Consider the following 25814-nt stretch of genomic DNA (forward strand, 5'->3'; position numbering starts at 1 on the left):
AGTACCTGTTCTCAATCTACACTATGCTAGCTCTCCCTGAATGTGATGATTTAGAGATATTTCATTGCTTTTCATAAGAATCCCATTGGATGAATCCCTATTTCAGAAATAAGAAAATTCAGACTCCAGCACCCATATGTCTACCATATTATACTGTTTTCTTTACCTTTCGTGTAGTGGTGGGCATTTACATTATATTAATAACTTAAATGCCACCTGGGTGCTTAAAGCTGAGTTCAAATCTCTATGCTGTTTTTCCCCCCTAAATAACACCTAAAAGTAGTCTTTTCCTTTTACAAGTGTGTTCATTCCAACCAGTAAGAAGGCAAATATCAAATCTCTGAGGAATACTGTGCGATTAATAATATGGAGTCTGAAATACCTGAATCAAGATGCCTTCTTTGTCTTTTCTTTCATTTTCCCTATTTCCGATCTGCCTGCGTTCTACAAAGCAGAATTTCTCTCATTCTGAGCATGCTAGGGCTTAATTCCCAATCACTAGTGGATCTGAGCCCTTTCTAGGGGCCAATCAGTCCAAGGCCTAAGAGAAAGAGAATTCCTTATTTTCCTGTGTGAATGCAAACAAAATAGGCCAGTACTGTATTTTGTTTATATCATGTAAGTTTAAAGTCTGAATGCAGACATGAAGTCCTTCTCTGAATAGTTTCAGCTTGGAGGCATCATTCTAGGGCTGTTTTCTTGGACACAAATTGTACTTTAAGATAACAGAAAGGTAGAGGATTTGGGGAGGAGATTTTGTAATCCACTGCTTCTGGTCAGATTTAATTCATTGAACTGAAACATGACTGATGGTTGTTGTGCCGTCAGAGTCCTTTTCTATGATGTGATCTTCTTTCCAACAAGAATATAAATGAGCTGCATTGACCATTCATTGTTCAGGGGCAGACAAGACACGTGAGAGGTGGCATGCCATCCCAGGCAGACACAGCCAAGGTTATGGACGATCCCATGGACACTGGCTGATTCCACTTTTCTCTCCACCTCAAGGTGATATTGCACCATGGTTAAGTGTAGTCTATGAAGACAGACTGCTTGAGTCTGAATTCTGGCTTCCCCACTGTCTAGCTGGGTGACTTTGAGCAGGTCACCTATCTTTCTGTGCTTCATTGCCCATATGGGGTTTTGTGAGGATGAGACAAGACGAGGCATGCCTTAGAAACTGGAAAGCAGTTGCTATATCAGGCATCACAACTGTCACAGTAGGAAAGGTGAAAGGATCAACAGTACACAGTGTACAGCAATTTTTGGAAATATAAAGTAGTTTTATGTTTATACACTGAGCTTAGTTTCTTCACAAATAAAGCATTATATTTGGAATTGCTCAAAAGCATCCTTAGAACAATTGATGCCATTTTTTCTTATGTTGCCAGTAGAGAACCATTGATCTAGAGGTCTGGTAGAAGCAGCAGGTAATAAGATAGAAATAAAAAGCAAGAGAGGGCCAGATAAGTAGAAAGAGTACTGGTATTAATCTTTTTAATCTTTCTTTTAAAATATTTTCGGTTAGCCCGTCTGGCATCTGACACCAGGATCTGTTTGAAGAGGCTTCCAAATAGGTGGGCAAAGGTACAAACTCTGCATAAGTGAAATCAGGGATTTCATCCATTTATACATATCTATATAGCTCATATCTATATCTACATATTTCATCTATATTGGGATTTTTGAGGGTGTATAGAGAAACCAGTAAACAGGTAAACATTGCTGGGCACAAGCAGGTGATTTGGGTAGGCATTCAGAGGTCTGATCCTAGCTATTATGGGCCTGGAGACACTGGCCGAAGATGCAAGACCAGCAGGAGGATAGAGGCAGGGATGTGGACAAAGTGCAGGCCCAGGAATAGTATGGATACCTATCCAGGTGGTTTAATGTAGGGGAAAGCTTAGATTTACTGTGCAACTAAGATATCGTTAAAATGTACTATCTCATTTGTTCTGGACAGCAGCCATTTGAAGAAGATGTTGTACCAATGTTCAACATGAGGACATTGAAGCTTAAAAGTTAAGTAATTTCTTATGTGCTATGTAGTGAATTTTGTGTCCATAAAATGCATATGATGAAGTCCTAACCCTCAATGTAACTTTATTTAGAGATGGGGCTTTTAAGAGATAAATAAGGTTAAAGGAGGTGGATTATAATCCAGTAAGATTGGTGGATTGATGAGAAGTGGAAGATCTGTCATCTCTCTCTCTCTTTCTTTCTGCCATGTGAGGATAGTGAGAAGGTGGCCATCTGCAAACCAGGAAGAAGGTTCTCACCAAAAACCAAATTGATTGATTGGCACCTTGATATTGGACTTCCTTGATATTGCCTCCAGAACCATGAGAAAATAAATTTCTGTTGTTAAAGCCATGCGTCCTGTGATATTTTATGATGGCAGTCTGAGCTGACTCATACACTCTGATTATAAACCACTAACTGGCCATGATTTGTGGCTCAAACCAGGTGTGAGGATAGCAAAAAGCAAATCGACTTAGAACCAGAAAGCTATAGAAGTGAATCTTGTATGAATATGTTGGCTTACACGAAAGTGAAATAAAGGAAATTGGCCATGGGTTGTAGGATAAGGTCTTTGTCCTACCTTGAAATAGCTTTCTTTCTGGAGGGAGATAAAGTCTAGCAGGTCCTATTGCCCAAAATGGAATAAGGGCTTGGAAGTGCCAAAGTTGGCAATAGCGAACTTCAGGGCACAGGACTTCTAGGGTGATAGCTTACCCTAACATGAGCCCTTCTTTTATTTGATTAAGTACCAATGCATTCATTCTCATTTTAATCACATTTATTCACCTTTTAGCTGTAGCTCTGTCACTTAACCCTGAAGTTCTCTCAATAAAATCAAGCCAGAGATGTGTGCGGTAGAGGGAGAGCATGATGTTTATACCAGATTAGAAAACAGACTGGTGGTTTTGCTGAGTTGTTGTCAAGCTCTTCTACTCGAGAGCAGAAGATCTCAGTAATATTTAATGTACATCAAATATTTTTATTTATTTACTTCTTAATCTATTTTTAGCAGTTGGACATTTTGAATTCATTGGAGATTTTGGAGTTATTCACCATGTTGCTTTTGAATTCTTAGATTCTGTTTTCTGAAATGCAATCAATAGGGTCATATCCCCTTGGTTTATTTTGATTTGGGGGTTTCTGTTGAAAGATACCAACTCCATTTATAATTTGGAGCAAACATGGGTTTGCTCAAGAAGGAACTGAAGTGTCTTTCCAGGCTCACTAGTTTAAATAATCTCCCTCTCAATCAGTCACTCAAAGGATGCACCTGAGACCTCATAACTTTTTGGTGATAGTGTAATGGATAATTTATTTGCTATCCCCTATGTCATAATTTCACTGTTTCTCAATCTGGTGCCTCATTTTGTATAGGAATGTGATGCTCTCCATAATATCCCTTCTTTCAAGTATGAAGCTCTAAGGGCCTCTTCTACAGCACAATGAATGAAATATTATTTTTATGGTTTCCAACTAAGATTGAAAGCAGCAGGGCTAAAATGCCACAGAACAGTGCTTGCAAGATTTCCAGAACAGTCTTGGCAACCAAACCATCTGGGGAGCTTGGATATGAACTTGATTACCAGCTTGAATGTGTTTGATTTAAACAAAAGAAAACTTGGAGTTCTATCCATCAACCACAGTGATAAATAAATCTAGAGCTTCAAATTCTGTGCCATATTTAAATGGGACTGAGACAATGGCTCAGTGGCAACAACAATAACCAGATTGTGTTTTCATGCAAAGACTGATAATAGAGTAAACATTGCTGCATCACAGCAGATAGTTCCCATGTCTATCTCTCTTCCCACCTAATTCACTGTTACACAACCTCTAGATTGGTTTTCCTATACCACAGGGATAGGCATTTCCTTCACCTCTTTAAAATGCTTCAATTGTTTCCCGATGTCTCCTAAATAAAACCAGCATTCCAGACCCTCTGCCATCTGGCCCCAAACTACTTTAAAACTACCATATTTCACCAAACTCACCTTTACACTTCAAACATTGCCAAACCAAAGACTGTTCATGAGTTAAAAATATGTGTTTCAATAACACTTCCTGAAATACCTATCACTTCCCATGTCAACCACAAACTCTTCTCACACTCAATTGAAAGACTCCTTCAGAATATGGGATCCCAAATGAAACTTACATGAAACCATGCAACTTCAGGTTTCATGGGGGGAAAAAAAAGAAAGAAAGAAAGAAGGAAAGAAAAAAAGAAAGAAAGAAAGAAAGAAGAAAAGAAAGAAAGAAAGAAAGAAAGAAAGAAAGAAAGAAAGAAAGAAAGAAAGAAAGAAAGAAAAAGAAAGGAAGGAAGGAAGAAAGAAAGAAAGAAAGAAAGAAAGAAAGAAAGAAAGAAAGAAAGAAAGAAAGAAAGGAAGGAAGGAAAAGAACAGCACAATGGTTATCTTAATTAGCTTTAGTTGTTATAAAAAATACGACAGATGGGGTGGCTTAACCAACAGAAATTTATTCTTTATAGTTCTGGGGGCTAGAAGTCCAAGATCAGAGTGTCAGCATGGTCAGGTTCTGGGGAGACCCTTCTTCTTCCCTTCAGAGAATTGTCTCCTTGTGCTGTCCTCACATGTCTGCCTTTTATAAGGGCACCTATTCCATCATGGGGACCCTACTTCATGATCTCATCTAAATCTTGTTACTTCCCAAAGACCCCACCTCCAAATACCATCACATGGGGGATTAGGGCTTCAACATATGGACTAGGGTTGGGGCATAAACATCCAGTCCCTGGCAATGGTAAATGATAACCAAAATGATTTTGGTAATGGAGGTTGATAGGAAATGATGGAGACAATGGCAAATAAGAAAGCACAGGAGGCTGCTCCTCCCAAGTTCTAGTCACCTGCTGTCATGTATGAATGCCAGCCTAGCTGACTTTTTCTTTTTTTTTAAATTAGAATTTAATTTTTAGCCCAGTTTTGAGTTCACAGCAAAATTGAGAGGAAGGTATAGAGATTTCCCATATACCCCTCCTAATACATGCATAGACTTCCCCATTATCAACATCCTTCACCAGTTATATATTTGATGCAATTGATGAACCTCCACTGATACATCATTATTGCCCAAAGTCCATAGTTTCAATTCCGATCCACTCTTGCTGTTGGGCATTCTGTAAGTTTGGACAAATGTATAATGATATGCATCCATAATTATGGTGTTATACAGAGTATTTTCACTGCCCTAAAAATCCTCTGAGCTCTGCTTATTGACCCCCGCCCCAGACCACAACCCCAAGCTACCACTGATCTTCATACCGTCTCCATAGTTTTGCATTTTCTAGAATGCTTTATATTTGGAATTATACAGTATGTAGCCTTTGCAGATTTGTTTCTTTGACTTATTAATACAGGTTGAAGTTTCCTCTATGCTTTTTTATAGCTTGATAACTCATTTCTTTTTAGCACTGAATAATATTCCACTGTCTGGATATATCACAGTTCATCTATCCATTCATATACTGAAGGATATCTTAGTTGCTTCCAAGTTTTGGTAATTATGAATAAAGCTGCTATAAACATCTGCTTATAGCAGGTTTTTGTGCAGACATAAGTTTTCAACTCATTTAGGTAAATACTAAGGAGTGTGATTGCTGGATTATGTGTGAGTATGCTTAGTTCTGTAAGAAATAGCCAAACTGTCTGTCATCATGGTTATACAATTTTGTATTTCTACTAGCAGTGAATGAACTTTCCTCCTGCTCCACATCCTCATCAGTATTTGATACTATCAGGGTTCCAAATTTTGGGCATTCTGAATGGTATGTAGTGTGATCTCAATGCTGTTTTAATTTGTACTCCCCTAATGACATAGCATGTAGAACATATTTTCATATGCTGATTTGTCATCTGTATACCTTCTCTGGTGGGATGTCTATTAGGGTCTTTGCCCCATTTTTTAATTGGGTTGTTTGTTTTCATATTCTTGAGTTTTAAGAGTTCTTTCTACATTGTGCATAATAGTCCTTTATCATCTATGTCCTTTGCAAATATTTTCTTTCAGTCTGTGGCATTGTCTTTCACAGAGCCAGCACTTTTAATTTTAATGAACTCTAGTTTATCAATTTTTCTTTTGTGGATCTTGTTTTTGGCACTCTATCTAAAAAGTCATTGACATACACAAGGTCATTTATGTTTTCTCTATGTATCTTCTAGAAGTTTTATAGTTCTGTGTTTTACATTTAGGTCTGTGATCCATTTTGACTTAATCTTTGTGAAGGGTGTGAGTCTGTGTCTAGATTCTTTTTTTTTTTTTTGCATTTGGATATCTAGTTTTTCCAACATCATTTGTTGGAAAGACTATCTTTGTTTTACTGCCCTGTCTTTGCTCCTTTGTCAAAGGTCATTTAACTATATTTATGTGGATCTATTTCTGGGTTCTGTATTCTGCTTCTTTGGTCTACTTGTCTATTCTTTCACCAATACCACACTGGTTTGATTACAGTGGTTTTACAGTAAATCTTAAAGGCAGGTAGGGTCAGTCTTCCAACTTTGTTCTTCTCCTTCAATATGATATTGACTTTTCTGAGTCTTTTGCCTCTCCGTGTAAATTTAGAATCAGTTTGTCAATATCTACGTGATCATTTTTCTTTCAAGGGAAGTTCAAATATTTGGTCATTTATGTGAAACCTCTTAATATTTAAATGCTATCTAATCATTCTAATAAAAAAGATAGTGGATTGGCTGTGGCAGCTTTGCTACTTAGCTAAGCTGTGACTATATTTGTCAGAATGTGTGGCTTTGGGTCAGGTTGGCCACAAGAGAACTTTGGAAATTGGAGATTTGGAAGTTGCAAGTGAAGTAGTAGCCGTTTTTACTCTCTGAAAGTTAGCCTCCTTGTGGTCTGGCATGATACCTCTGACCTGTGAGCTCATGCTGTTGGTGTGGGGCAGTGTCCAGCCCTCTCATGCCTCCAATTCACAATGGAGCTTTTAAAGTTTCTTTAAGTCTAGGCCCAGGCCTCTGTGCGGGTCTATTATCAAAAGTGCCACCACAGTGGAAGGCTACTTATATCAAAAAGGGTTGGGGAAAGAGAGACAGATGCAGGTTTTAGTTTATCCTTGTGTGTTTCTGTTCATCAACGAAGATGCCAGGTTTTCCTTATTTTAGCACACTTCATGTCCAGCTTTCCTCTTCAAATGCTCTCCTGGCTGATCTATAGCAGCTTCAGATCCAAGACCAGATGCAGAGCCAACAGCTTTGCATAGATCTCCCCATCATAGATCTTTCCCATGACTGTGTAAAGTCTAATCTCCATAACAAATTCCTTCCTCTATGTAATTCTTAGGGTTATGCTTCTCTGATTGAACCCTGATTAATACATGGCCAAACACATCTGTGAGCAGAAACTTGCCTGGGAGAAGCCAGGGAGCAAGCGCTCTCTGAATTAATGTCTTTGCATATGTCCTCAGCTGGAAATAATCTCTCCCTCCTCTGAAAACATACAGTTTTATGTAGCATTTAACACATTATAATGTTTATTACATACTTCTGCATTCATATTTTATCTTCCTTGATAAATTTCAATTTATTTCCATCCTTTTCATTTCTTCTCTTCTTCCTTTCTATCAAAAATCTTAAGGAAAAAATGCTGCTATTTATCCAGTGCCTGTCAGCTATGTTCAAAGATATCTTACTAATGGTATTTCATAATTTCTTACTAATTCTCACAACCAATCCTGTACATTAAGATATAGTAGTGGTTATGATGCTTTTGGCTATGAGAAATAAAATCCTTGGCCAAAATTGGCTTAGGTAGTAATAACACTACCATAAAATACCAGAAGACCAGAAGTTAAACAGACATCGGAAACATCACTCCTTGCTCATTCTCTTGACTCTGCACTTCTGTAGATTCTGTTTGTTGGCCTTGTTCTCAAACCAGGAGGAAGACGGCCCCAGCTATTCTATCAGTTTTCCTCTACTCACAGGGTGACGTTCTTGAACATAATCCAAGACATGCCCAGGCTGGTTCTTACGCACTTGCCCCCAATCTGGTCCACAGGGAGCACTCATGCATCCTTTGAACCTGACAGACTTCAGGTGTGTATGTCATCAGGCAAACCTCTGGACCTTATTTTCCTTGGGTATTGACCCAACACCAGTCTTCTGTGCCCACAACTGTAGAGGACATACGTCAACTTCTTTGCATGGTGGCTTCGAAGCCTTTCATTAGACACAAAATGGGAATAACATTGCCCACCGCTCCGCCACAAAAGAGGTGTGGCACTCACAGTCCATCTCTTGCCAAAGAATTATCCTTTTAATCCCCTGCTACTTTTTCAAACTCTCTGATAAACTCATCCAGAAGTGATGGTCATCAAAGTGTCACAGAACTGGTTTGTTCCTAGCTCCTTAGCAAGACCAGCATAGGAGGGCTGGCACCTCCTATTCCCTTGGTCTTTCACATGAAACTGACACCAAGTAAGTCATGTTTTAACATATAATTATACATGCAACATAAATTTGATTCAAGATGGCATGTTACAAATATGCCACAGACAGAATGGCTTTCTCTAATATGGTTAATCCAGTTATAGCTGATTTTAGGAAGGGGAAACGGTTACATTTATTTACTTTCTGAGTAAAAATTTAGGATTCTTTTTCACTCAGGTTTTACATAAAAAAAGCAATATGCAAATAGAGAAGGCATACAAGATTTTCAGAACAGATTTGATGCTCAGAAATTTTTTCTGATTTATAAAAAAATAATAGCTATGATTTAACATCTACTACATGTCAAGTTGTTTTCCATGCATTATTCAAGTTCTCCCCCCAATTTTTTAATAGTCACTATCCCCATTCTACAGAGTAGAAAAATTAGTGTCATCAGGTTTAAGGATGTTTCCTGTGATTTTCTAGCTATTTAAGGATAAATTCAGGATTTGATTATATGTGTTTCATTTTGAAGACGATATTTATTCGTTATACATACTGCTTAATCTTTTAAACTCCATGCGTCATAAATAATCATTTGTAAAAGTTTCTGTAGTTTACATTTGCATAATATGTGAATTTTCAAAGCTCATTCATATCATGTTACACTGCTTCTCTGTGAATTAGGCAAGCAAGTGAATTAGCTTTTCCATTTATTTATTTATTTATTTTTAAAGATTTTATTTATTTATTCATTAGAGACCAAGAGAGAGAGGCAGAGGGAGAAGCAGGCTCCCAAGGAGCAGGGAGCCCGATGCAGGATTCGATCCCAGGACCCTGAGATCATGACCTGAGCCGAAGGCAGACGCTTAGCCATCTGAGCCACCCAGGCACCCTAGCTTTTCCATTTATTAGATGTGAGTGACTGAGGCACACACCAAATAATTAACTTGCCCATTGGCGCCCAGCAAGCCAACTGGCAACTGGGTCTGGTAATTTCCCAGGGGGAAGAATTAGGTAGAACGATATGGGTGCAGTTTCCAGGATCAGATATGCACAATTAAATCTGGGCTTTGTGACTTACCTCTTAATCACCATCTTTGTGTCTCAGGTTCTTATCTGTATACTGAGATGCTATTCATGCCTACTCATTGGGAACTGTAAAGGATCTGATGTTTATAACTCACTGAGCACAGAGCTTGGCAAATAGCAGGTGCTCAGGAAAGTTTAGCTCTTATATTACCAACTTTGGTACTTACGATGACACTCCTCTTTAGAGGAATGCATTGTTCTTCTATGTAGTCATAAAAAAAGTTGTCAAGCAAAAAGATATATGGAGAATGTATATAGTAAGTATGTGTATATATTTCTGAAGTCCCTATTTTCAATTACTTGTACAATTGATTGTGAACATAGATCTAATTTTTATGTTGCTGTACTTATATTTCAGGTAGTTACAGTTTTAAATGTTTAGTTTTAGACTTTTGTAACATCACTTTTGACCTACCTGATATTGTTTAGATAATCTATTAGAGAGGAAGAAACATTTACCCTCTATGAAATTTTTCAGAGAGTTGGGACTTTGGGCAGTTATCAACAACAACCTAAACATTTCTAACTCCAAAGATTTTCAACTTGGTGTGTTTTTCTTTCATAATGGACTTACCTAATATAGTTCACCCCTTTTTTCATCTGTAAACCCATTATTCTGCAAAATTTATAGCACTTTTATGCATCTCTTTTTCGTTGTTACACATGGAGGACATTTTTCGGCAGTAATTATACAATTTGCATATTTAAAGAGTAAATTGCAATCAAGAAAAAAATTATCATACAAATTGCTGTGTGTGTAATATGGATCTGCAGAATATAGTGCTTACTTCTCTGATATGCACACTAGATCTATCTTAGAAAAGCGAGGAAAGAGAAAAGAAAAACATTCGCCAAAGAGATTAAGCAGACCTCGCTTCCCTCTTAGAAAGTTTTTTATGTCTAAAATTTAAAGAGATAAATTATTTTTTCCACATTATGATGGGGGGAAATTCTTGGTTGTTTTCAGTTTTACATAATCCTTTCTCTTTTTTTCCCCCTGTTTTTATGTTTTTGTTTGAAATTATTTGTGTGAGGCACTGTTTCTGAGAAATGTTAATATCATAAGTTTAATCCTGAATATCTTTAATGGACAACTGGAGGGAAAAAAAAAGAGGACAAAATGATGTTAGCTTCTGGACTAAAATGTAAGTCATCAAAGTGTTTAATGGTCCCTACTGACAACTAAATAAAAACAAAACTGCCAGAACAAAAGCAAAATAAAAGAACAACACCAAAACTTCAATATATGAACAAACATAGGAATAAAAAATCAAGTCTGGAAGAAGTCATCTCCTCTGCTTGCATGTATGTGCAAATTATGCATTGTTTTTCATGGAGAAATTGCCTTATATTCTATTTAGTCAGTGTAGGCAGAGGCTGTTTATCCCCATAAATGGCGCACTTTGTGACTAAGTTTTTTGACCATCTGAATGACAAATTTTTACACAGCCAATTGAATTAATATGCAGTTGTTCTTAGCTGGTCATTTAAGTGTCAAAAGCATCAAAGTGACTTCTTGATCTATTGTTTTGCTTGTTTTATTTATTATTTGAAATGGATTTATTTTGAGTCATTCGCATGCCGAACTTACAGTTTTATATATAGTTTTAGAATATATTCTTTCAGGGCACGTGGGTGGCTTAGTCGGTTAAGCATCTGCCTTCAGCTCAGGTCATGATCCCAGGGTCCTGGGATAGAGCCCCGCATCGGGCTCCTAGCTCAGTGGGGAGTCTTCTTCTCCCTCTGCCCCTCCCCTCTGCTTGTGCTTCCTCTTCCTCTCTCTCTCTCTCTTTCTCTCTTATATAAATAAATAATATCTTAAAAAAATAAAAATAATATATTCTTTATTCGTGATTTGGAATTTATGATATAACCATGAGTATCATTTTATTAAGTCTGATTTTGAACTCTCAATTTGACTTCAAAAGGTATACAGGGCCCACGAGAGAAATTTTCCAAATGGTCATTTATGTTTTCAAGAGTCAGTATAGGAAGTACCAGATTATGAACAGGGCTTCCTATACATAAGCATGTAATGACGTCATTTGTACTCTGCATTGGAAGTAACGAGTTGAGTAAACTTTCACTAATTTTACTCATGAAAATGAACAATTTGACATTTCTTCCTAAGTTGGAAGCAGAGGAATAAATCTGTAAGGGATTGAATTTGATTAGAACAAAGTCCCATGAAGTGTGAAAACTGCTTTCTTTATGTTTGTGGTGAGGAATATGGTCAGAATTTTTCTTCCATGGTTCTTCCCAGGATCCATTTTCCATTCTCACTAGGAGTTAAAAGCGAAAAAACATGAAGGAAGAGGAGCAAGTATTGGAAAAGTTTCAAGTGGATTCCAATATTCAGCTTGATGTGTATTTAATTCTGAAGAAAAGAAAAGTGCCTGTAGGAGTGTAAGTGTGGAACGCTCGCCACTCCATTGTGGCAATGATTTTTTCATGCATGTATATGAGTTTCTCTGCATCGACTGGAAGGTAATACCCACAAGGTTAATTAGATGTGCTGCAAATGGAAACATTCAGCACTCTTAAAATGTCTAGTTAATTCAGGTCTCACCCAGGCATCTATGCTATCTTTTTAACCACACTGTTGTCCAAGGTGTGGAGTTCATTTACGAGTAACATCTTTTGAACCTTTTCAATATAATAAAAAGGTATTTGAGATGCATGGTCAGTCAACATCTAACACAAAATCTTAAGCCTCTGGTTTTGAAAAGAACAATGTGGATTAATGAGGGTTGTTTTTTTATAGAGCTGATACAATTACTTGTCAAAAGAGACAAGAGAATTACTGTTGGTATTCTGGTCAAAAACTGTGTTGATCTATCATGAAAATTGAAACTACTCTAGAGAATGGATGGATTTTGACTTATTTGTGGTCTTAGTAAGGGGAATGAAGTCACAAAGAAGATGCATGGATCATAAAGCAAAATCAATATGGATATTCAGTTAAAGAAAAGCATTTTATATTTGTGTCAATTGAAATGGAAAATGAACTGTTTCTACAAAGAAGGATGAAGCATTGTTGCTTATGAATTTTTACTCTGCTTATTCTTTATTAATATGTCCTTAGCTTGTTCATTTTGAGTATTATATGATATTATAGTGCAAATATATGTTTCTTTTAGTTTCATTATTTCATCAATATTTACCTAAATACTCTTGTCTGATCTCAGAACTTATACAATGTCTGCTCCAAAAATTGGAGGTAAGGACAGGGTTTCTTTCATTTCATGAATTTTCATACAAAAAAAAAGTTGGAAGAGATCAGCAGAAGCTTGTTGTATCCACAAATATGAACTAACATGGGTGTCTAATAACCATACAAATTTTTTTAGGAAAATACCATGATCAATCCTTGAAGTGATTCCAAGTGACAACTCCAAGTAGAGTTTCCCCAAAACATGAGTTGTTAGGTGTGTTTTTATTTTTTTTTTAATTTTTTTTTTTTGTTAGGTGTGTTTTTAAATAACTTCTAAAACAGGATGACATAAAGTATTTTGAAGTAGGGAAAGATTAAAAATTTTTGTGCCATTATTAAGGAGTAAAGTTAAAGCAATATCTTCCCTTATGCCCAAAATGTAAACCGTTTTAGGGCTTCATAGTCATCCAGGAAGAGAGAGGGGATATAAAACAAGTGACTAAGAATTATACTTAATCACTGCTGTTTTCTAAATCAAGAAAATCTTTTTTTTTTAAAAGATTTTATTTATTTATTTGACAGAGAGAGACACAGTGAGAGAGGGAACACAAGCAGGAGGAGTGGGAGAGGGAGAAGCAGGCTTCCCACTGAGCAGGGAGCCCGATGCGGGTCTCCATCCCAGGACCCTGGGATCATGACCTGAGCCGAAGGCAGATGCTTAACCGACTGAGCCACCCAGGTGCCCCAAATCATGAAAATCTTAATGCTACACTTCAAGGACACCTTTGGAAAACTTTCACACAACAAAGCTATCAGAGTTGGAGTTTATTTATAAAGGTCACTTGTATTGTTTTTAGTATGTCTATGAACTCCATCAATGTCACATGGTGAAAAGACTGATCTGGGTTCTGAAACACATATTCTAGTTCAAGCTTCTCCATTTAAAAGCTTTGTGATTGTGATTGCAATCTTCCTGGCCTCGTTTTCTCATCAATCAAACAAATAAGTTCATACGCATGTATGCCTACTTCTTGGAACAGCCAACAAAGTAATCCATACATCAGAACCTTATAAGCTATTAACACAGCAATATTAAAGACTTCTACTACTACAATTATCTATGATCAGTTATTCCAATTTGTTAGAGCCTAATACTCCAGAAGCCAACAAATTGGGTTAATTTCCCTTGAGAAATGGTTTGTGAGCAATCCAGTAAATTCCTCTGAATCTTTACTCAAATCATGCCGTTGACTACAATGGAATTAAGTATGAAAATGCTGAGAACACAGTTTTGACCCCCTTGAAACAACAACTCAGGGTACATGCCCCACTTAGAGCAATAACTGTAATGTTTTGCAATAGCATAATGTTTTGCTATAAAAGTTTGCATGTTGGAATGCAGTGGTGTTAAAAATCCTAACATTGGAGGCGGGGAGGTCTAGATTGATTAGATTATCTAGTTATACATTGTGATTTCAGTTTCAGGATGATTTAAATCAAACAGTCACACACACACACACACACACACACACACACACACGGAGAAAGATATATGTTATGGCCCTCATTCCCAGAGCTGTTCATAGCCCGTATTTAGAATTTACCATCTACCTCCTCAACGAAGCAGTTCATATTTGTTGTCATTTGCTTTCAAGCAGGGCGTCAGCCTATTGCTGTTCTTTATAGAATGAGGTGAACCAAACCTTTGTTTTAGATTTCTTGTTGGCCCCATCTGTATAGAGTTGCTGTAGAATTTCATCAACTTTTAGCGCTGAACAAGATAGTTCTTGAATTTTATACAGTAAACCCCGGTGGCATCTATGTTCCTTCCTGTCCCCACTGTATAGCAACAATCCTACCTCACTTTGATTGGCAGGATCAATCATATCAGACAGCACTGTTCTGTTCATCTGTTGGCAGGAAGAGCACCAAATGACCAGCACCAAAGAAGTGGTAATTTAGCTTCCAGTTTAATAGAATTGGGGCCTGCTAAGTCTACTGAGGGATGGTTTTCTCCCTTGTGTAATAAAACCGCTGAACTACAAAAGTCTAGAGTCATGAGGGAAAGATTTGTGAGTAGATCAATATATGTAATAGGAAAAGTTGACACTCCCACTTTCCCCCCTTAGTTCCTGTGTCTTTGAATAGTGGCTACAGGAAAAACAACACCATAAATCAGTTGTGGTTCCGAGCACATCACCTTTATCATGAGGTGGCTTCTGACAATCGCACCATAACAAATACATTAAAATATATCCTATCATTCTGTGTGGTCAGCTGCTTCTGAGTTATGGGTACATGAAAAGACCTACAAAAGCAATGGGCATCAATACATTGCTTTTATATATTCATTCCCTTGTTTATGAGGTTCTTTGTTTATTGGTAAAGAAAATTCCTAGGTCAACAACAGTGGTGTGTGGTGCCATGGACTGAATTTTGTCCCCTTACAAATTTAAATGTTGAAGCATGAATCCCTAATATGACTGTATTTAGAGATAGATTCTTTAAAGCTAAATGAGATGGTAAGGCTGTGGTCTTAATCTGATAGGATTGGTGTCACTATAAAAAGAAGAGAGACCACGTACTGAAAGGAGCACTGAGTGTTATATGCAAACAATGAATCATGGAACACTACATCAAAAACTAATGAGGTAATGTATGGTGATTAACATAACATAATAAAATTTAAAAAATGTAAAAAAAAAAAAAGAAGAGAGAGCAGAGCTCTCTCTTTCAGCCATGTGAGGGCGTAGCAAGAAGGCAGCTGGTAAGACCGTTCTTGCCAGAAACTGAACCCTGCTGAACCTTGTTCTCAGACTTCCCAACCTTGAGAACTGTGAGAAAATAAATTTCTGTTGTTTAAGCCACTCAGTCCATGGTATATTGTTATGACAGCCCAAACATACTAATATTTGTGGGGTGTTACTATTGCTTTAAAGCATCTTTATTTCTAAGCTGGAAAAAGCAAAACCAAATCCAGAATATGGTTTTTCTAGTAAGGGTAAATTATTACCTTCACGATGGTAGAAGGAAGCCAAATGCCAGCAGGTGATTGTCTGGTCTCTCTGGTATACGTGGCCATATTGGGTCTCAGTTTGGCCATTGCTCCTGGAAAGTACATCAGTCAGCAATAGCATTAGATAAGGGACCTTTGCAATGGGAGATAAAAGCTGAGTCTAAATATAATTTTACATCTTTTATAATTTAATGTATAAATTATATTTAATTTATACATTATATTATGGATTTATACATTATAATATAATTTATACATATTTACTACCATGGTTAATTTACTTATTTGTTCATGATCCAATTTAGAAATTTCTAGGGTGACTGGAAAAAGTACTAGCTGACACTGCTATAAAAGTCATTTTGTCTTCCTTGGTTATTAAAAACCTTCATTAAAGTGGGGACATCTTTGTAAAGAAAGAAACCTGTAGGACACAAATTTTCCTACCCCCTGAGTCAATTCTGAGAGCTCCGCATACATAATTCTTTTCTAAATCTCATGCTATCAACCACACAACTTCCTTGTAAGTCCCTGACCATCCTTTCTAAACCAGGAATCGCAAATATCTGCATCTCAAAACTTTCAAGATCTTTCAGCAAGGCTGGGGACAGCTTCAGTGACTTGGGAAGAGTGGTCACTTCTATTGTCAAAGAAGTCTAAGATTGGATTGAGTTTTGGTACTCACGATCTTCTGATCCCTCACATATGTCCCTTTTCTAAAGATTATAGGCCCATTCTTTCCTTATCAGTGTCCTAAATTTCCTGAAAGGCTGTGAATCCAACTAATATAATCTGGCAACCCACAGAAGCAAACTCTGTGTCTGGGTTTTGGCTCTTGGTCTAGTGGCTCTAAGACCATAAGGAACTCTTTCAGAGAAGCCATAGAGATTTTCTGGTTTTCTACCTGCATTTGAAAAACAACAATAAAATAATTTGAACTTATCAATCTATTTGTTTTCCCAGGCCCATTGGAGTAAATCACTCCACTCTGTAGTCTTGAATTTTATTTCCTACACCCAGTGGCTTTCTGAACATTGTCTTCAATTGTCACTTCTTCCAGGTGACCATTGATAATAACATAATTGGGTTTTCATTTCTATTGCATGTCATGGGCTGCCAGACACCCATCCTTTAATGCTTATTAGATTTTTTAAAATTGCCTTTAGTCTCAGCTAATTCCAAGTAACAAATCCCAGATTCTCCTTATTTCTGTGAATGTCTTTGGCTTATAACAACTGCTTGTGCCAACTCCTATGTTAGCTTCTTGGATACATGAAACAAATAAGGGATTTAACAAAATAAAGTACTGGGGTACTTTATTCAAAGAATATCCAAGAAGTCTATAGAATCAGACATGGGAATGGATAGGAATAAGGTAAGCTGAGTATTAGCCAGGACACCGGTGGCACCATGCCCCAAACCAGTCTAGTACTGATGCTGATTACTGGCTGCCAAAGTTTGCAGTGATTTTATCACCCTACTCCCTCTAGAAATTGCTACCACATTATTGACACTGCTGGTCCTAGAGTTGGAGTGTTCCTGCTATCTGTGCTCCTTAGCAAAGATCCAGCCAGAAGCCTGCACTGGGAGCACCTTCTTAGCAAGAGTGACTGGGTAAGTCAATATCTGATGCTTTGTAATTCCACTCTAGTAGGAAATAACACGTGCTTCCCTATCACACCCCATACGGTTTATGGGCATATACAAATGGTTGGCTAACTTAACACTCATTCCTGTCTCTTTCCCCTTGACCATCTCCTCTAAATATTTTCAGTTCAGGCTTCTTTTTGAGTTAGAAGTGGCCATCTGAAATCTTTCTCATCAATGAGACATATTTTGAATTATGTAGATGGATTTCCAGGGATGTTTTTACTTTTCCTGATAATAAAGATAGTTTCAACTGATGTCATCTCTCTCCCCACCCTATTGCCCTGCTTTGATAGTGGGCATGGGGCCTGGAGTCATAGCAATGGGCTTTGACTGTAGCAAGGATAAGAAAATTACAGATGCAAATACTGATAATATGGAGCCACTGAATAATGAGTGCCGGCAAAAACAAGATACAGACTTCTTGTAATATAAGAAAAATAAACCCCTATTTGTTTAGGACTTTGAACTCAAGCTTTCTGTTACTTAAAACTAAACAAGAATTCCCCAGATCCTGGGCAGCGAAACAGAAAAAATAAAATAAATAAAATTCATTTCTATTTTAAACATTAAGCAAAATTAAACGAACACTGATTTCCCCAAGTTCACATCTGAAATTGTTATTAAGGATATTTGGAAATTTGAGCACATGTGTGAGTTGATGACAACTTTTTCTAAATACTTTTGGAAGTCTGATGGATAATATACATATTCTTATGAGCCTTATGTAGTCTCACATATGGATAATAGTTCATATTTTTAAAATTTACTCTCCATTTCAAGATGAAACACAACCACTGCTTCATGTTTCCCCCTTGCAAATAAGTAGATGAGACAAAATGTAACTAACAGGTTTTTGAAAAATATTAACTAATATGCAGAGGTAAGATAATAATAGCAATCCACCTTTCTGAAAAGATAATCACAGATGCAAGCTCTATATGATGATAATAAATCTGTGTAACAATTATAAAATTCAAATGCCAGGAAACAGACTTAATATATTTAGTTTTATGACTAAATGTGCCAGGTTTTTTGTTTTGTTTTGTTTTGTTGTTTTTTTTTTTTTTTCCATCATTGCAAAAATGGTTGTGATCCAAATTCCTATTGGGGCCAGACAGGTAACATAAATGAGGCCAGGTAGAAGGATGCATGCATACATTGGGAGAATGGCTGCACCTAAGAAGGAAGGAAAATAGACACCTTTTCTAAGGAGGAGAAGCCAGTCAGCTCCAGCTCCTTGTGGCCATGCTTGGAGGCAGCACACTTGTCAGATCTTACTGTCAACAGAAGCTGAAAATTTCAGATTCTGATGTGAAGTTTTAATGTTTTTCAATATCAGTCAATTAAACAATAATTAAAGTCTATATCTGGATTTTGGGTCAATAACATGTGACCTTCATCTTAAAGAAAGACTTAATCACTAAGTAATGTCTTTGTCTCTTTTAGGCTAGGAAAATTTTACATTATGAGGACAACACACACAGTAGAATAAACAGAAATACGTATTTTTTTTTTAAAGATTTTATTTATTTTATTTGAGACAGACAGAATGAGAGAGACAGAGAGCACATGAGAGGGGGGAGGGTCAGAGGGAGAAGCAGGCTCCCTGCCGAGCAGGGAGCCCGATGCGGGACTCGATCCAGGGACTCCAGGATCATGACCTGAGCCGAAGGCAGTCGCTTAACCAACTGAGCCACCCAGGCGCCCTGTATTTTTAAATATTTAATCAAAATGCTTTGCTTTAAGGATTTCCTAGTCGAAGTAATTACTTAAGAAGGCAGATGGGCTTTGCAAACTATTCAGAGATTATGCTATATACTGACCTATTTTCAAACCAATTTCATATTTATTTTCCATTAATAATATGCTCATGGCATCATATAGATCATTTTTATTATTAGGGTAATGCTAGTAACAAACTTTCAAGTCCTAATGTTATATAATGACATAATGTAACTTCTTATTTCTTTTATGTTTAAATTGTCACAGAGGTCAGAGATGAGGGAGCTCTCTTTTGTGATGTCATCAGGGACCAAGTCTGACATAGACTCCACGGTTTTTAATATGTGCTTTTTCTGGACCTTGATACCTATTCAAAAGTAAAGGTGGAACTTTTATTTTTTTATGGGCCAAGATTTGTACCAGATATTGATTCACTCTATACTCCATCATTTAGAAATGAGTCTCAGTGTCTCAACTGGGATACAAAAAGGACATTGAATCTATTCAATAACTGGGCTGTGGCTTTCAAGCAACAAACTTAACACAGGGAAAGCAACAAGAATAGTCAGTGAATATCTAGCCATCACTGCCAGAGTTCTAGATTTTGTTGACTAAGTGTCTTTATTTCCAGGGGCTTTCTTACTCCATATATTTCAGTTATATTAGCAGTTAATTTATCGAAGTCAAGCAAAAAAAAAAAAAAAAAAACAAAAAAACATGTTTTTTCACAAGTCATTCTATATTAATTTACTGAAGTATAATGTTTAGTTATGTTGGTTACAAATCATTTTCCAAACTATGTCCCATTCAGTTCCATTCAATTCAATTAGTTTCACCAATAATTTATTAATTACCTACTATGTGCCAAGCATTGTGATGGTTTCAAGAGACAAAGAAGTGTGTAAAAAAATATCTGGGATACTTATAGTTGATTTTGGTGAATGAATTATGTGCATTGACTTCTAAGATCTCTTCAAATACTACTAAAATGAGAATGACGGAGAGCAAAATAGATAAGCCCACTAGTATGTAAAGAATGGAAGGGGAAACACAATGAATGAGAAATGTGAATTTATTTTTGCAAGGTGTGGTAACTGCCAACACACCTGAAAAGGCTGAAACATAAGCTCCTGAATAGAGTGGGCTCTATGTCATAACCTATTGACGTACGTTATGAGATCAGGAAGCCTTAAAATTAGAAAATACAAGTACTTTACAAGATGAGGAAGACACATCACAACAGAGGACAGTGTAAAATAGACGATCTACAAGGTAAATCTCACTTTGTCTCTCTTCCCTCCCAGCCAGCCATCCTCTTCTAGGAATACATTTATCCACTAAGAACAAACAAACAAACAAACAAACAAAAATAACAGAGCCTTTAATTCAAGGACACAAACGAAACAGGAAGTGAAGGTGAGGTTTCACACAGAAAATGAGGATTCAGTGAAAATTTACCAACCAGGACACAGTGGTAGCTCATATCCCTTTCTCCTAGTCTGTTCCCACAATTCCTGTATTCAGTTCACATACCCTTCAATGGAAGAGTAGCAGGTCTATTTTTGGAAAGGCTGAAGAGCCCACAAAGAAAAACCATAGGTATCTTTGTATGGGATAAGGAGTCTTCCCTGTGAAAAGCCAGAGTCTCCTACACTGAGGCCCACCATTTAAAAGTCCTACACACGGACAAAGAGTTCCAGTCAACAATCATGCTTCATAAGACATGAAAGACAAACTCCAACATAAACTAACATGAAGAAGTGACCTCACTGGAAACAAAGAGAAAGCAGGGAGCAGAAGAAAAATTCAGTGAAACTATAAGTGATCTGAAAGATAGAACAGAATATGCTGGTGTTGTGGTTGTTATTTTAGTAAGAAAGGATCCCTTAAACTATGTCTCATTTGTAAGATGGTACCTCATAGTGTGGCATAAAGATTACATTAATGAATATATGTAACATATTGAAAATAATGCCAGCTATGTAATAAATAATACGTAAATGTTAGCTATTAGCTATTATATTTAAATCAAGGAATATCATGAATTATATGTTTATAATGACTTCATCAATTTTTAGGAGTGAAGACAGTGTTCAGATTAAATTAATTTTATAATCAGAAAATGAAATCAAGAAAACAACTCCATTTACAATAACATCAAAATATTAAAACATTTAAGAATAAATTTAACAACAAAAGTATAGGACTTGTACACTGAAAAGCACAGAACATTGCTGAAAGAAATTAAAGAAATAAAGGGAGCTGACCCCCACCCCCATGTTCATAGATTGTAAGTTTTACTATCTTAAGATGGCAAGACTCTCGACATTGATCAACAGATACTATACAATCCTTATCAAAATTCCAATTGCTTTTTTTAATAGAAATTTCCTAACTGATCTTAAAATTCAAACAGAAATGACAGGGGTCCAGAATAACCAAAACAATCTTGGAAGAAAAAAAAAGAACAAAGTTATATGATTCAAACTTCCTGATTTCAAAACTTACTACAGTTCTACAATAATCAATACAGTGTGGTACTGGCATAAAAATAAACAAAAAGGTCATTGGCTTATAATTGACAATGCATATATAAACCCTGCATTTGTGGTTAATTGATTTTTTGATGAAGGTGCCGAGATAATTCAATGAGGGAAAGAATAGTCTTTTCAACAAATTTTGCCAGAGTAATTGGATATCTACTTGTAATAGAATGAAGTTGTACTCTCTACTTAAAACCATAGACAAAAACCAACTCAAAATAGATCACAAGTCTAAAGATAAAAGCTAAAGCTCTTAGAAGAAAGCATAAGAGTAAATCTTTGTGACATTGTTTTAGGCAATGGTTTCTGTGACACCAAAAGTGCAAACAACAAAAAATTAGATGAATCAGAATCCATAAAAATTTAAAATTTTTGTGCTTCTAAAGATCCCATCAAGAAAATGAAATGACAACCCATAAAAAATAGAGAATTTTTGCAAATCATATATATTATCAGGAAACTAATTCCAGAATACATGAAGAACACTTCTGACTCAACAAAAAGAAGACAATCTGATTAAAAAAATAAACAAAGGATTTGAATAGATATTTCTCCAAAGAAAATAATCAAATGGCCAATAAGCACATGAAAAGATAGCCAAAGGCATTAGCCATTAGGGAAATGCAAATCAAAATTATAATGAGATACCACATCATACCCACTAGTATGGCTAGACAGTAACAAGTGGAGTGGAGGATGTGGAGTAATTAGAACACTCAGACATTGTTGCAGGTGAGATTGTAAAATGTTGCAGCAACTATGGAAAATAGTTTGGCAGTCTTAAAACTGTTAAACCTAGATTTATCATATGATCAAAAATTATACTCCTATGTACATGCCAAAGAGAATGAAAGCAAATGTCCCAAAGAAAGTGTACACTAATGTTTATAGCAGAATTATTCTTAATAGCTAAAAAGTGGAAATAACCCAAATGGGCATCAACTTGACAAATGAATAAATCAAATATGATATATCCATTCAATGGAATATTATTCAGAAGTGACAAGAAATAAAGGATACATGCTACAATATGGACGAGCCTTGAAAACATTAGGCTAAGTGAAAGAAGCCATTCAGAAAAGGCCACTATTGTATGATTCCATTCATATAGATTATCATCATAGGCAAATCCATAAAGAAAGAGAAGAGAAGAATGTTTGTGGGGACTAGAGGCAGACACATAGGGAATGACTGATAATACAGGCTTTCCTTGTAGGGTAGTGAAAAATGTTTCAAAATTAGGTAGTGATGATTGTACAAATCCATGAATATAAAAAAAAATCATTGAAGTGTACACTTTAAGGGGTGAATTTTATGGTATACGAATTATATTGCAATAAAGTTGACATAAAACAGATTAAAATATAATCTTTTAGAATGAAAACTGATACCATGATTTATTGTGAAATGGAAACAAAAGAGATTTTAAGGAGGAAGAATCCAAAGCACAAGTAGAAAGTTATAGATTATTGGTGAATTGAGTTAAAAGTACCTTAATGTTCTTAGTGGATTCAAACCTCATATCAGGTAAGACTGGTTATCTTATATGCAATCACCATAGACCGCTTAGCCCAATTAGGTGCAGAAAAGCTCTTAGATATAATCATGTTCACACATCTTGTGAATGATGTAACCAAGAAGGAATCCAAGTGATTCGTGTTCTCATTTCATGATGACATGTGAATGCATTAGAGTACGCCTATTTTCATCAACATATTGTATTTTTTCTTCCTTTCCACTCCTATATGTACCACACAAACTAGTCAGCAATGAGATAGAAACCAATCACTTTTTCCAAATAATATTAAATTAGACTGTACGTGAACAACCTCAAATGTTTTCTTAAAATATAAAGTGCTGTCTTAACTGCAAAAACTGCATGCAATATTAACACTCTTCTTTTTGTATTTATTATCTTATTAATTTTGGTAGTATTCTGAAGTTGATATAACATGATTTATTAGCTCTAGTCTCATGCTGCCTGTTTTCCATGATTCCATTATCTTCTTTCTGAATTATGACTTTCTTCATTATTTTTCTATCATTTCAATAAATAATTAGATTTGTTTCACCACAAGTCATAGGGTCATTTATCCAAGTGAATTTTCACAAGATTATATATAAATTCATTATCCTGCTATTATACTATTAACCCACCTTCTTCCTACATAAACAAGATTTCAAAAACTATCATATGATGCTTACAGTATCTATTATTTGTTATCTTCAGATTTAAAAAAAAGCCATTTGTGTTTATTTAGTTATTTCTATTTCTAGTTCCTTATATATTTCCTCTTTATTTTTTAATTTCTTTTTAAATATTAATTAATTAATTTGAGAGAGAGAGAGAGCACTAGCGAGTAGCGGCAGAGGGAGAGGGAGAGAGAGAGGAAGAGTAGATTTCCCGCTGAGCATGGACCCTGAGATGGGGCTTATCCCAGGTCCCTGAGATCATGACCTGACCTAAAACCAAGAGTCAGACTCTTAACCAACTGAGTCACCCAGGCACCCCTAAATATTTCCTCTTTAGATCCAGAAGACTAATCTGGGAAATAAAGATGTCAAATAACTGACCAGGTAAATGAGGAAAGATATAGTTTTTAAATAAAATAATATTAATATTACATATGTATCATTTCTCCCTCCACCTCCTCCAACTATATTCAAATCAGGTAAACTGGGGTCAGAGTTCATGTACAAAAACCACTCCTAAGTATACTCTTTACATTACAATCCCTTAATTTGAATCTTAGAGTTTCTTCTAAGAAACATATTGAGAGAGTTTTTATGAAATGCAGTCAGTTCTACTGGGATGTTGATATTGTTGTGAGTGTTTGTTGATGGTATGTTTCAACTTTCTGGAGTGCCTTCCTCAATGTGGGACAGCTAGAGTCATCAGAGCAGGTTTTTTTTCCTTCTTCTCCTAAAATAGTTCAGTTGTTATTTACTCTTTGGATTCATTAATTGATTATATCATTAGTGAAAAAATACAGTCCAACAGAGAAGAATAAAGTTTTCTTGAAACATATTCAGGTGAATATTCTCTTATCTGGTGGACACTGTTTAACACACATCATCGTCAAAATAAATCTGCAAAGCAGATATTAATATTGCCATAACAGGGCACCTGGGTGGCTCAGTTGGTTAAGCGACTGCCTTCGGCTCAGGTCATGATCCTGGAGTCCCTGGATCGAGTCCCGCATCGGGCTCCCTGCTCGGCAGGGAGTCTGCTTCTCCCTCTGACCCTCCCCCCTCTCATGTGCTCTCTGTCTCAAATAAATAAATAAAATCTTAAAAAAAAAATATTGCCATAACAATTTGCACATGGGGAAACTGAGGCTTATAGGAGATCAATAGCTGTGAAGTGGCAGATTCCTGAGTGTATGTTGCCTCTCAGATGGATAACCAAGTACCTCTGCTGGTGGATGCCCGAGCTGTCTCTCTAGAAGGACTGACCAGTTGTAACTCTGCCTATGTTGGAAAAAGATTAATGGTCAGAGGAAATGAGCAAGTATTAAAAACATCTATTGTCTTTAGGCAAAAACACAACTTCTAATGGGAGATTTCTCAGACAAGCATACTCTTATGGTCATCTTAGGCTAATTTAATTAAGTTTTTTGGATCCTTCACCAAACTCAATGTTGGCTGAATTAACGAGTAGCAAAATCATACAGAAACTTTGCTCTTGATCACTTCAGTCATAAAGCCAAGCATGCCAGAGAATAAAGAAACAGTGGTTTCAGGATATCTAGCATATAGACTCTGACGATGCTTAAAAGTAAGGATTCTTGATTTATTAATAGTTGTGTCCTAATGACCTAACAAAATGACTAATGCATAATAGATATTAGATAAATATTTTATGATTGATTGCCTGAAGCAAGGAAGGAAAAAAGGAAAGAGGGAAGGAAAGAGTTACCAATGTCTGTGGTAAAAGGGTTTGTTTCTGATCATATCCCAAACTGAACAGGTCAGTTATTTTCCCATTTTCTTTTAGAAAGTTTTAGAATTCCTTTGTGTACTATTAGCATTGTCCTATGCACAGCTCACCCCTAAGATGTTAACACTCCCTTATTTTCGGATCTCACATTCTTGTCTAGATTCAGTATTACCAAAGCATTTCAATTCTAACATGCATTTTAGCTACATAGCGCTTCCTGTTTTAATGGTTTCTAAACTGCAATGTCTTTCTACTAATCATGGTGGCAACTGCTTAGTAG

This window comes from Leptonychotes weddellii, chromosome 9 (assembly GCF_054177405.1).
Source record: "Leptonychotes weddellii isolate Sample4059 chromosome 9, ASM5417740v2, whole genome shotgun sequence".
Classification (NCBI taxonomy): domain Eukaryota; kingdom Metazoa; phylum Chordata; class Mammalia; order Carnivora; family Phocidae; genus Leptonychotes; species Leptonychotes weddellii.